This window comes from Schistocerca americana, chromosome 3, assembly GCF_021461395.2.
Source record: "Schistocerca americana isolate TAMUIC-IGC-003095 chromosome 3, iqSchAmer2.1, whole genome shotgun sequence".
NCBI classification, from domain to species: Eukaryota; Metazoa; Arthropoda; class Insecta; order Orthoptera; family Acrididae; genus Schistocerca; species Schistocerca americana.
In genome coordinates, this window is record NC_060121.1 from 466,626,342 (window position 1) to 466,638,616 (window position 12,275).

The window sequence follows — 12,275 nt, forward strand, 5'->3', positions numbered from 1 at the left end:
GCCATACCCAAAAGAAAGAAAGAAACGCCTGCCAAGAACCATTCAGTGGCACTCTAGCCATCTCCTCAACCCATCGGGTAGCACATCATTTATATGAAATTGATAGGCTAATTAATTAAATTGATTATGAGAGTCACTTTGCACGGCGAGAAACTTTTTCTCTTTTTCACCAGTCGGATTACACTCGCCGGGTATGTCAAATGGAAATCCATGGAGGGAAGGCGATATTCATTTTGAGGAACGCTATTGAGAGCTAACACTTGAAGCTGACCACAGAGGGAATCTACAGCACTCACCACACATTTCGCGTAAGGACCGCACTGTTAATACACACAATCATAGCGACTATGTTACGGTCACCCTGCACAAAAGGAAGTCTTGAGTGTACAGGCACACACGAGTCACTGATAGCATTATTCTTTCTGGTACAGATGCTGTCTGTGATTTGGGATCAAGTCTATCCATTCATCCACATACTTCCATTGGATCCTGTAGAGAAGTCTTTTAATGATTACAGCAATTGGTGAACCATATTCGTGTTACTCACTTAGGCCTATCTCAAAACAAGTCAATGTTTTCGAACCTATCCTCTAAGGATGCCATAGAGCAAAACCTACAACGCTGTTTTTTATACAGTTCCTCGGCATATTGTAACTGCTCCTCAGTCTCTGCCCTGCACTCCCTCCAGCTTCGTCCATGTGATTGTCCCAATTTAAGTCGCACCTGAACGGAAGTCGGAGAGTGCTATACCTAAGGCTTTCTATAGCTCGTGGAGCAACAAGACAAGGTTACTTATTGCGACAGAACTTCATTTTGACCACTCGTTGGAAATGGGAACATGTTTTCGTAGCACTGTGAATAAAGTGTAAGGCCAACGCCAAATGAATCTTTCCCCTGCACCACGAGGTAGTAGAAAAGATAGTACGAGCATTTATGGTAGTGTTTCTTATTGGGAAAATTAGAAGCGCTCCACATCATACAGGGCATGGAAGAAAGGCGAGGATTTTGCTACAGCATTGTGGTACATCTCCAAACTACATACAGGTACTGCAGTCTGAAGGAGATCTGCGTCTCTCAGGGTGCATTCATGTCTGTCACCTAAACATCCCCTTCCCCTCGATATTTTGTACCTTCCAACAGAGCGAAACTACAAGCCATGAAAACTCCGCTAATGTCATCCATTAGAGAACTCGAAAAGATATTAGCATCTGGTGTACCAGGGCTCTAAAATAGGATATATTGTGTTGGCTGGTATGACATGAGGAGTTGTCAGTGCTGACTTCTGTAGATGCTTATGGAAGTTTATGATTAATGTTACAGATTCTAATATCAAGAAGATTTATGCCCTTATTTGTTTCATGCTCAACTGCGAATTTCTCTACTAACAACAAATTACAGCAAAAAGTTATCAATGATGTAAATCATTTCTAGGCCCCATGCAGCAAATCTGGAATGTACAAGCTCTAATGTGCTTCATGCCCAAAATTCTACATTGGTGAGACAGGCAGAAGTTCTGAGATTAGATACAAAGAACACTTCGATGCCTTAGGGCTTGGAAAGTTAAATAAATCTACATATGTAGCCGACATTGCAGAAGAAAACCATTCAGTGACAATCATTGAAAGCAAAATGAAAGTATTATATTTATGAGATAAAGGATATATATATAGAGACAATAGAAATACGTACACACAAAAACACTTCCCCTGATATCATCCTTAATGAGCAGACTGAATTGGATAACACTACTTTCCTGAAAAAATTAGCAGAAAGTTCATTCCGTACTCCAATGTAAATAATATTTCTACTTATAAATGAAATTTATACACCGATATGCAGATAATATTATATGTCCCTACAACAGTCACTATCATTTATGGCATTAAATACTAATAAATTCGAATGTATAATTCGAACCTGCGACCGTAGCGGTCCCGCGGTTTCAGACTGAAGCGCCTACAACCGCTCGGCCACTACGACCGGCCGTATAATCGTCATCGAGGTTAAAATAGCGCATAAGATTTCACTCACTTCTTGGCCACACATGTATCTCTGTTGTATAAAATAAGTTTATAGTGCTGTAATTCTCAAAATCCCGAACATTTATCGTTTCTGTCTGCATTTAATGTTACATTTAATGTAAAACAGTATTTTAATGTAACAAAAAAGTAATTCGCGCTTCCTTCACCCTCCCGATATAAATGCCATATCTCTTTATCACTGCATCGTAACATCTTTAACACTCACGTGTTTTACAAACTGTGTATTTGATTTCGTGCGCTAAAAATCAAAATATGCGGTGCACAGTGAAAAGTCGTTTTGTGACTGAACGAAAATGGATTAAAGTGCAGCGCAACGTTCATGACTGTGAAAATACAAACATACCTGAGATCGTATTTAATTGCAAGAAAACTGCTAACACAAATGCGCCAGGTTGACTTTCACGGAAGTTACATTCCAACACAAATATGCAGCGCAACCATTTTGGTTACACATTTGTAATTTGTAAATTATTATTTATCCTGGAGCAACTCACAGGAAACCTCTGTGTAATCGGTATTGATGATAACAAGAAAGTACCGGTAACGGTACTTTATTCAAAGTAACGAAACACCATTTTGAGGCTGATTGCTGTTGACCATCAACAATTTATATTATACAAATGTTTTAACTGAGGCCATCCGCATACCTATGACTTCTGCCTGATTGGTGGATTACCTCAAAATCGAACTTGCTACATATCAGCGTTACCTTCCTTGTTGTATGTTTCATCCGTAATAATCACTTTAACGCTGCAAGATCAATTATTGGCTTAAGATTTCTAACATATAAATAACATACAAGGTATGTTGCACCATATATGAAGCTCAGAATTTCCTATTCTGTTGTAGAGCAATTTATTTCCAAAAATTCTGAAAGCACTTCTGTCGCGCTGATGGTACTCCCAAATATTTTACCTTCCCCTGTAATACAGTTAAACTGACATGTTACTTAAGCTTTGGGTTCAAATTTATTCTATGCAAATCACTTTACTATACAATTTTCCAATTAGCAACCATCATCCCTTGAGACAAGCCCATGTCATCAGTCTGTCATTATCAGTTCACAGTCATATTCCGGCACACTTACCACACCCCTCTGAACGAAATATAGTTCCTTATCCAGTTCATCATTCTATGTTAGTAACTCAAGCACAAATAAATTGTTTATTGTCAAATGAGCTCCTATGCCCACCCATAATAGTTTCCTTACATCTTGCGGTACTTGATCACTGCGGTACTTATTGCCCTTACATGCAGTCTAATTGGTTCCCTTTTCCTCAGAAACGAACTCTGTGGCAGCGTGGCACTGATTGCAGTTTCCCCCATATATTGTCCCGTGTCATTTTGCCGTATGGTGACAGACATCAGTTTTTACCGTGACCATCATATATGAAATCTGACCCTAACATCATGCAGTTACCATCACCTACATGAGGCACAACTTCCATTCATACCTGGAAACGTTTTTCCGCCCACGCAAGAACCCAACATCGTTGATGCTAGGGAACCCAAGTTCCTATAACTCGCTCAGGGTACGGTGGTCGATGCGCAGTGATCAGTTTTCGTCCAAAGCGCTGCGCAAATTCATTCGTTTGTTCAGAAGGTGAGGCCGACTACCTTTCGGACCGTCAGCGATGACAAAGTCAAGGCGCATGCCGTGCAATCTTTTCCATACGATTTTACAGAAACTATTCGGTAAAAGATTTCATTTTTGCTTTACTTATAGTATTATATGTCAGGTTCATGATGATGTGCCCATCATTTCGTTAATGGTCATAGTTATTGTGATATTTACGTGGAAGTAAGATACTACCTGAAATTCGGGAAAGGGTGTAATGAAAAATAGAGGTCGCAATGATGTTGCGTTTAGTGCATATTGCATAACATGTTGCTGCGTATGAAATTTGGCTAATGTATTCAATTTTTCCCGAGACTTAGACAGAAGACTCTATCCGTTACCAATCTCGAGAAAATTGATCTGATGTAGAACACTTATTTGCGATCGCGTTGGCCCAGTGATAAAGCCAGAGTGCAATATCCACAAGATTTAACATATATAACTAACGTTTTCAGATATCTAAATGACGTTTTGGCAAAGGATAGCATGTAAAGAGGGGAGTACTTTACTCTGGATCACAGGGTCCCGAGTTCGATTCCTGTCCGGATTGGGAATTTTCTCTGCCTGGGGACTGGGTACTTGTGTTGTCCTCATCATTTCATAATTATCAACATCGTTCGTGACGGTGGCTACATTGGGCAGTGTAAAAAACTGGACTGTGAAAAAAACTGGACTATGTAAAAAAACTGGGACTTTGTATGGCTGCTGATGACCTCGCAATTGAGCGCCCCACAAACCAAACATCATCAAACATCATTATTATGTAAAATGTCATTATCTTCCGTGTTATTCTTATAACTATAGACTTTTCAAATGAAATAATGTAATTTTTAAGGGCCATACACAGCTGGTGAAACGAGAAATGCTTTGGGTTTTCGAATGATATATATGAAGACTATACACGTTTTCTTGTATCGACGATGTGGTTTTTCATGAACTACTGACCTTACTTTTCATCAGTTCTTCACTCAATAAACTTTTAAAACAACTATTTTAGAATTTTCTCGCAATTGTGTCTGCACAACATGTTAGGGAGATGAGATTGAGTACACTCTGCTCTGTTTTGGCAAAAGAAGCAAATTTTAACATGGTAAGCAGAGAACTGTGTAGGTTTTACTCAAAATTCGCCACTCATGATGCTTATCCGAAAGTTGCAACTGGTTAACAAGCCAGCAAAAATCAATCGCTTCATTTCCGACCGAATTCCTTTTAAGCGCTAATGAAAGCAAGGGTGACAGCAGAAGTTTTTGAACAATCTCCATGCAAGCGTGCCCCATTTAATATTTACAAAAATGTGAGTGTAGGCTTCAGCTTAGAACTGCACTTCTCCTCCAGCCCTCGGCATTTTCCCTACAGTGCCTGACTGTAAACCCCAACATAACTACAGTCACCTTGTATACCCTCCCACCCGTGCAACTACCGGACATGGCATTCTGTGCAGAATATACCACTCACCTCCCCTAATCTATATAGTAGGCAGGCCAACCTCCATTTCTCCAAGTTGTCCAACGTATCATAGACACCTGCGAACATACCTCCAATAGAAAATTATGTTCTCTTCCATCCACTAAGCCATTAAGCAAAATTCCGCCATCGCAAATGTTTTAATGTGCCCCAATTTACTGAGAGTGACACTCTGCGGCACTGGGGCCCACAATGCCGTTCAGAATTAGGTTTCCCTTCCCATTTCGTGATCTTTTCTCTGGCCCAGTATTAGGCTTCTCACTACAGTCTCATTATTGACGTCCTACACGCCCATATCTCCAAATGTCTTGCTGACAGCATTCTTCACCACGTTTGGTCTGACCAGCCACAACAATAACATTTCACATCTATAATAAAACTTCCTCTTTTATCATAGACATGGCTCACAGAGTCTACCTCCATCAACACTGTTGACTTTGCTATGGCTCCTGCTGAAGGTTCAGTATTTTTCTCAGTCCTCCAGGTGGCGACCTCCATGAAAATGCGTCTAATGCTCTTATTCCTTCCTTCTCGAGTAGAGGCCTATTAATGGCATCACTTTCCATCAATTCATACGGACTGACATTAAGCGAGCAGATCTTGTCACGAAATTATCAATCGACTACCAGTATTCATTCGACGCATCATTCAAAAGCCACGCCTAATGTTGTAATTTTTTTATAATAATTAACTTTTGATACAAATGCTGTCATGAAAATGACAGAACACATGTCAAAATAAATTGTGTCTCTTTCAGTTGTTGTTTTCATACACATGCGCATGAAAACAGAAAAATGAGCAAGGTAAGAGAACAGACCTGCAAGATTCTCCCTACCGAGCACGTTGACACCTAATAAAGTGCTGAATAATAAACGAAGCGTGAAAAACGTACCAATAGAAATAGTTTAAGCATGGGAAATGTATCGAGTAAAAGGTCAGGTGTGTTTTACAGTTATGTGAACTGGTGCGTAAAATCAAAATAAGCATAAGTTGAGATTTACTTGTAATACAAATAACGTCTTCTCCAAGACAAATGCCAAATATCATATGTCCTGAAATATTTTAAATACAGGCTGAAAGGCATAAAATAAATAGTTGTGGTATGTTATCATCAAAATTCTAACTACATGAAACGAAGCAAAGCGAAAGTTACTCTATAAAGTGCTTGACGTAGCTGATGTGAAGATTACCTCTCAATTTTTTTGTCCGTAAAGTTTAAATATGAACCACATTGCGTATCCTAAAAGGTCCAGAATATAAAAGTTCGAATGTACTGCAACTACGTTTTCCTCTGTTGAGTCGGTAGTGATTGCATACCAGCACTTTTTGTCCTATGCGATATTCCTGCAGGTTACTCACTTGTTTTGGTTGATGTTTACGGCGCTGTGCTGCACTCTTTATATTGTTAAGTGCGATGTCTATAATTACATGGTGACGTAATCTCCTTGTAGTAGGAAATAAACAATTTAACGAATTTTGTTAGGTGCACCTGTAATTTTCAACACTAGATACGGTGAAATCATGGTGGAGTCGTTTCGTATGGAATTGATGATGTCCTGAAAATCTGAAATGTACTTGTCCCAATCAATATGATTTTTGTGGCAGCAAATACGACAAAGTTTTCCAATCTCTATCATGATGTGCTCTGATGGGTTGGAAGAGCCATGGTATCTGGAGATAAAGATGGGTATTATTTCTAGCGTTTTCACAATGCTGATCGAAATTGCTGGCAGTTGTCGAGGATTACCTTGTGAACACCTCCAACATGAGGCAAAAATATTTAGAAAAAGCATTACAAACAGTTCTAGCAGTGGCTTTTCGTAAAGGAGTTCGAAGTTAATTCTACAGCAACGAATATGCAACAGAAACCTTCATTAGCTCTTGTAATGGATCCAAATAGATCAACAGCTGCCATGTGTCTTTTCGTGGCTGCAATGGGCACAAAGGGACAATATGGTGTACTGTAGAAGATTTAGCTTTTTGACCAATTTTGCAAGTCGCCAAGACTCGTCGAATACGCTTCTCCGTATTTGTGAAATAACGGTTCTGTCGTAGATCAAAAAGAATTTTGAGTACTATAATGGCCCTAGCTCAAGTGCGTACACCAGATTAATTTATTGAGAAGTTCCTCAGATATACAGGCAATCCAGTTATCGCTGTCAGGGCGAGCACGGAGAAACAGAATATTATTGTGCACGGTGTAGTAATTTCTGATTGTTGTTTGGCTCGTGTCACGCCACTGAAGTTTGATCTCTTTCCAGGCGTCATCTTTGCTCTGCTGTCTGCCGATGTCTTTTAACGAAGCTGAAATAAAACTTTCAAAAGCTACTTGTTTAATGTAGAGAAGGCTGAAATTGGTTAGACACAAATTAGCGGCGATTTCTTGCCGGTTCACTGGACTCGCATTCGGGAGGACGACGGTTCAATCCCGCGTCCGGCCATCCTGATTTAGATTTTCCGTGATTTCCCTAAATCGCTCCAGGCAAATGCCGGGATGGTTCCTTTGAAAGGGCACGGCCGACTTCCTTCCCCGTCATTTCCTAATCCGATGAGACCGATGACCTGGCTGTCTGGTCTCCTTCCCCAAACAACCCAACCCAACCCTCTTGCCGGTTACTGTACAGTGAGCGAGAAAGCGCAGCTTTCCTGAAAATAAAGCTTCCAACGACTGAGTCTATAATGTATGAATATTAGCTGATAAAAGAAATTGAATAGATCTGTGATCCGCGTAAACTGTTTTGTGTCTGCCATAGAGAAAGTGACGAAATTTAATGAAAGCCCAAACAACACATATTTCGAGTTCGGTGATACAGTAATTTCTTTCAGCCGATGTGAGTATGCGACTAGCAAACGCGATGTTTCTCTTAACAGTTGTACCAGTTTCTTCTATTTCCTTAAATACATAGCCACCAAAAGCAGTCTTTAAACTGTCTCCAGCAATCGAAATATTCTTTGTTGGGTGAGGATGTGATGCAGAATTGAAATTTCACGAATGGCTTGTGTTTTATCGGAATCGGCTGCAACGCCGTCTGCCGAATTTACGCGACCTAGAAATTTAATGGGAGCCTTGCCAAAATGAGATTTACTAAGGTTCACGGTAATACCTTCTGTAAGAAAAGTTTGCAATAGCATGCGAAGAACGAAATTGTGTTCCGACCAAGAAGGTTCTGTAATTAGAATGTCGTCAATGTACGTGGTGATTCTGTCTTTTATTTCATTTGGAAAAATAGTATTCATTGCGCGTTAGCGGTTACCGAAACAAAGGAAAGCAGGGTATTTTCTGCAATTAGGTTGCAGTTGAATTTTCCAGAATCCATATTTTAGGTTCAAAATGGAATACAACGATGCTCCGTGAAATTTTTGCAAGAGCTCTTACAGTCTTTGCGGACGATCGGTTTCTGTAACGATGATTTCGTTGATCTGACGTGCATCCAACACAAGACGGAGTGAGCCATCTTTCTTGTTAACAATATGAAGAGGGTTAATATTATATTGACAAACGTCTGGTTCAATGATACCCTGGTCTAACACAACCTGAAGTTCTTGCTAGACTTGATCTCTGCAGATGAACGGAATATGACGTTTTGCCTCAAATGTATCATGGGTTTTACTTGGAATTCGTAAACGAAACTAGACATGGATCCTGGTACATTGTTAAATACTTCAGAGTACTGTGAAAGAATATTCTGTAACTGATGGCGCTATTCGTCGGTCGAAGCTTCACATTCATTTACCTTACTGTTGATTGTCTGCACATCGTAGTAGTCAAATTTATCAGGTATATTGTTACTACTGAAATACATGCCTGTAAAAATTGTTGTGTTCCAATTAGTATTCTTAGATGCTGAAATGACCTCTTCTTTGATAATGTCTTGCTCCTCAGCTGACAAAGTTTCGTGAAAAGTGACAGCTAGTTGCTGCGAATCTGATTCGATATAAGCAACGACTTCTTAAGTTTTATAACAGCGTCATGCTCGACAAGGAAATCCATGCCAAAGATGACGTCGGTTGTTAAGAGGGGAACACTCAGAAACAGCATGAAATGTGTGATCAGCAAGTGTAAAAGATAGATGGGCCTGCAGTTTCACATTCTACCCCCTTGTTGGAGACTGAGCCGCGAACTTTCGTTTTACCAGGTGGAAAGGTAGGAGAGGTACTGCCGGCGTTACATTTTTGGAATGCTGTTTCTTTTATCACTCTTTTGTGGGCTGACTGGTGGCAGAAGATTGCTGTGGCAGTTGAATTATTTGTACTGTATGTTTGTTGTGGTCTGTAGAACGCTGCGTTGGATGGAAATGGACATTAGGTTCATTAAGAATGAACTGACACTGCTGAGGCTGATTCTGATGACATTTGCTATTACCGAAATTACCCTCAAATTGTTGGTTATGCCCTATATTGTTTGTGGAAAATTACTTTGTTGTTGATCGTTTCAATGTGACTGCAACCATTGGTTTTTACAGAAGAAATTATTCGCTTGCGGTTGCGTAAAATTATTAAGACTGGGCTGTACTGGCGAAGCTGAGCGGCGGCACATTGACCTGTGGTTGGGCTTGTAGACCGTATTGTTGAATATTTCCTGGCTGCGGCAGAGCTGCAAGAATTTTGGCAGGAAACTACTATTGTTGGCGTCGCAATTCCAATATTGTTGCTGCTGCTGAATATACTGGTTATCAAAATGTTGTCTCTTATTAAATGTCCATGAAAATCGTTATCGGAACCAAGTCTTTTATTTCCCGTTTTGTGAAATGGGCGCGATTACTCATTGTAACCGAATGAGTTATTCCCTTGATTGCTGTTATTAAAGTTCTTATCGACGAATAAGTACTCCGACTGCTGAATTTCTAATAATTTTAGTGAGTCCCTGAATGCTGAAATTCTATCCTTTTGCTGTCCAGTGGCCTGCCGGTGTGGCCGAGCGGTTCTAGGCGCTACAGTCTGGAACCGCGCGACCGCTACTGTCGCAGGTTCGAATCCTGCCTCGGGCATGGCTGTGTGTGATGTCCTTAGGTTTAAGTAGTTCTACGTCTAGGGGACTGATGACCTCAGATGTTAAGTCCCATAGCGCTCAGCGCCATTTGAACCATTTTTGCTGTCCAGTGAGAAGGAAAACTAGTAATGAGAGCGCGAGGTTTCAGATGCATTACTGTATGAGCGCAGATTGGCTATATGGTTTGGTCAGGTTCTGTTTCTGTTGGACCATATACTCAAAAAACTGGGTGATAGTGGGAAAACTGGAGTGTTCCAAATTTGGTAAATTGATTAGGTAGTCTTTAATGCCTCGCTGTGTCGTTTCCGACCAATATGCAGATAAAAATACAATTTCGAACTCTTCGAAGGAGTGGCGTTGATTTGTTATGGGTCTCCTACGCATCGAACGTTCTCTTTCTACATATAAATTCGAACCTATGTGTCACTGGCCCATTTGGGGCCAGAGAAAATGTAAATATCTGCGCCCAGTTAAGGAAGTGCAGATCTGTGCGGTTATTCCTAAATACCTTGAATTTCTTTGCTGATAGGTAATGTTTATAGTCGAATCCTTTGTGTTGCAGATTTTGAGAAGGTTCGGCGGCGTAAAATAACTTATTGTGAGATGACTGGCTTGCATCAATGTCACACACTCTTTGTAGTGTGCACATTTTATTGTGAAGTTGTAAAGTAGGTGGTGTTGCTGTTGCATGTTAGTTTGAACCGATTACGTCGAGAAAAGTTTCTGATATCGACTACTTCCTGCCGCGCGGGATTAGCCGATCCGTGTGAGGCGCTGCAGTCATCAAGATCCAGAAAATTTGAAAGCAGATCTTAAGAAAGTAACCAAAAGTAATCGTAAATTGCGAAACAAACTGACAGAAAAGATCAACGAACTCACTACAAGAATAGACCTGTTAGATACTACCAATGACAGTAAATCGGATGACACTACACCAGTCTCAGTTCAACAGACTTCTGATAGTAAAGATATGCAAATTACAAATACAAACAATCGCATTCCTAGAATCACATCAGAAAATCAATTCTTTACAGCAAGGGATAGCTGACACAAGAAACAACTGCAAACAATCAATTCCAACAGAACACACAACACCACCACGAGATGCCTCACATGCACAATACATATAATGTCGGTAGACTTCAGAGGGTAAGAGATCATAATCAGGTAGAAAGACACATAAATTCATATGCACAACATTACGAAAATAATTACACACAAAGACATCACGGTTTCGACTACAAGCATTTAATTTCAGCGAGAAACTTTAAAACATTGGTCTGCCAAATTTCGAGAATTCTGCAAGATTCGCAGGAGAACTTCTGTAAAGTTTGGAAGGTAGGAGACGAGATCCTAGCAGAAGTAAAGCTGTGAGTACTGGGCGTGAGTCGTGCTTCGGTAGCTCAGATGGTAGAGCATTTGCCCGAGGAAGGCAAAGGTCCCGAGTTCGAGTCTCGGTCGGGAACACAGTTTTAATCTGCCAGGAAGTTTCGTTTCCGCGCACACTCCGCTGCAGAGTGAAAATCTCATTCTGGAAACCTCCCCCAGGCTGTGGCTAAGCCATGTCTCCGCAGTATCCTTTCCTTCAGGAGTGCTGGTTCTGCAAGGTTCGCAGGAGAACTTCTGTAAAGTTTGGAGGTACGAGACGAGATACTGGCAGAAGTAAAGCTGTGAGCACTGGGCGTGAGTCGTGCTTCCGTAGCTCAGATGGTAGAGCATTTGCCCGAGGAAGGCAAAGGTCCCGAGTTCGAGTCTCGGTCGGGAACACAGTTTTAATCTGCCAGGAAGTTTCATATCAGCGCACACTCCGCTGCAGAGTGAAAATCTCATTCTGGAAACCTCCCACAGGCTGTGGCTAAGCCATATCTCCGCAGTATCCTTTCTTTCAGGAGTGCTGGTTCTGCAAGGTTTGCAGGAGAGCTTCTGTAAAGTTTGGAAGGTAGGAGACGAGACACTGGCAGAAGTAAAGCTGTGAGTACCGGGCGTGAGTCGTGCTTCAGTAGCTCAGATGGTAGAGCACTTGCCCGCGAAAGGCAAAGGTCCCGAGTTCGAATCTCGGTCGGGCACACAGTTTTAATATGCCAGGAAGTTTCGTTTCCGCGCACACTCCGCTGCAGAGTGAAAATCTCATTCTGGAAACCTCCCACAGGCTGTGGCTAAG

The 12,275-nt window shown here is 41.0% G+C and overlaps 1 non-coding gene across 1 annotated transcript; it reads left to right on the forward strand.

Moving 5' to 3' along the window:
• Positions 1-11,806: 11,806 nt before the first annotated feature.
• Positions 11,807-11,881, forward strand: Trnap-agg. Its single transcript has one exon. It is a non-coding gene; the product is annotated as a tRNA-Pro (tRNA).
• The last annotated feature ends 394 nt before the right edge of the window (positions 11,882-12,275 follow it).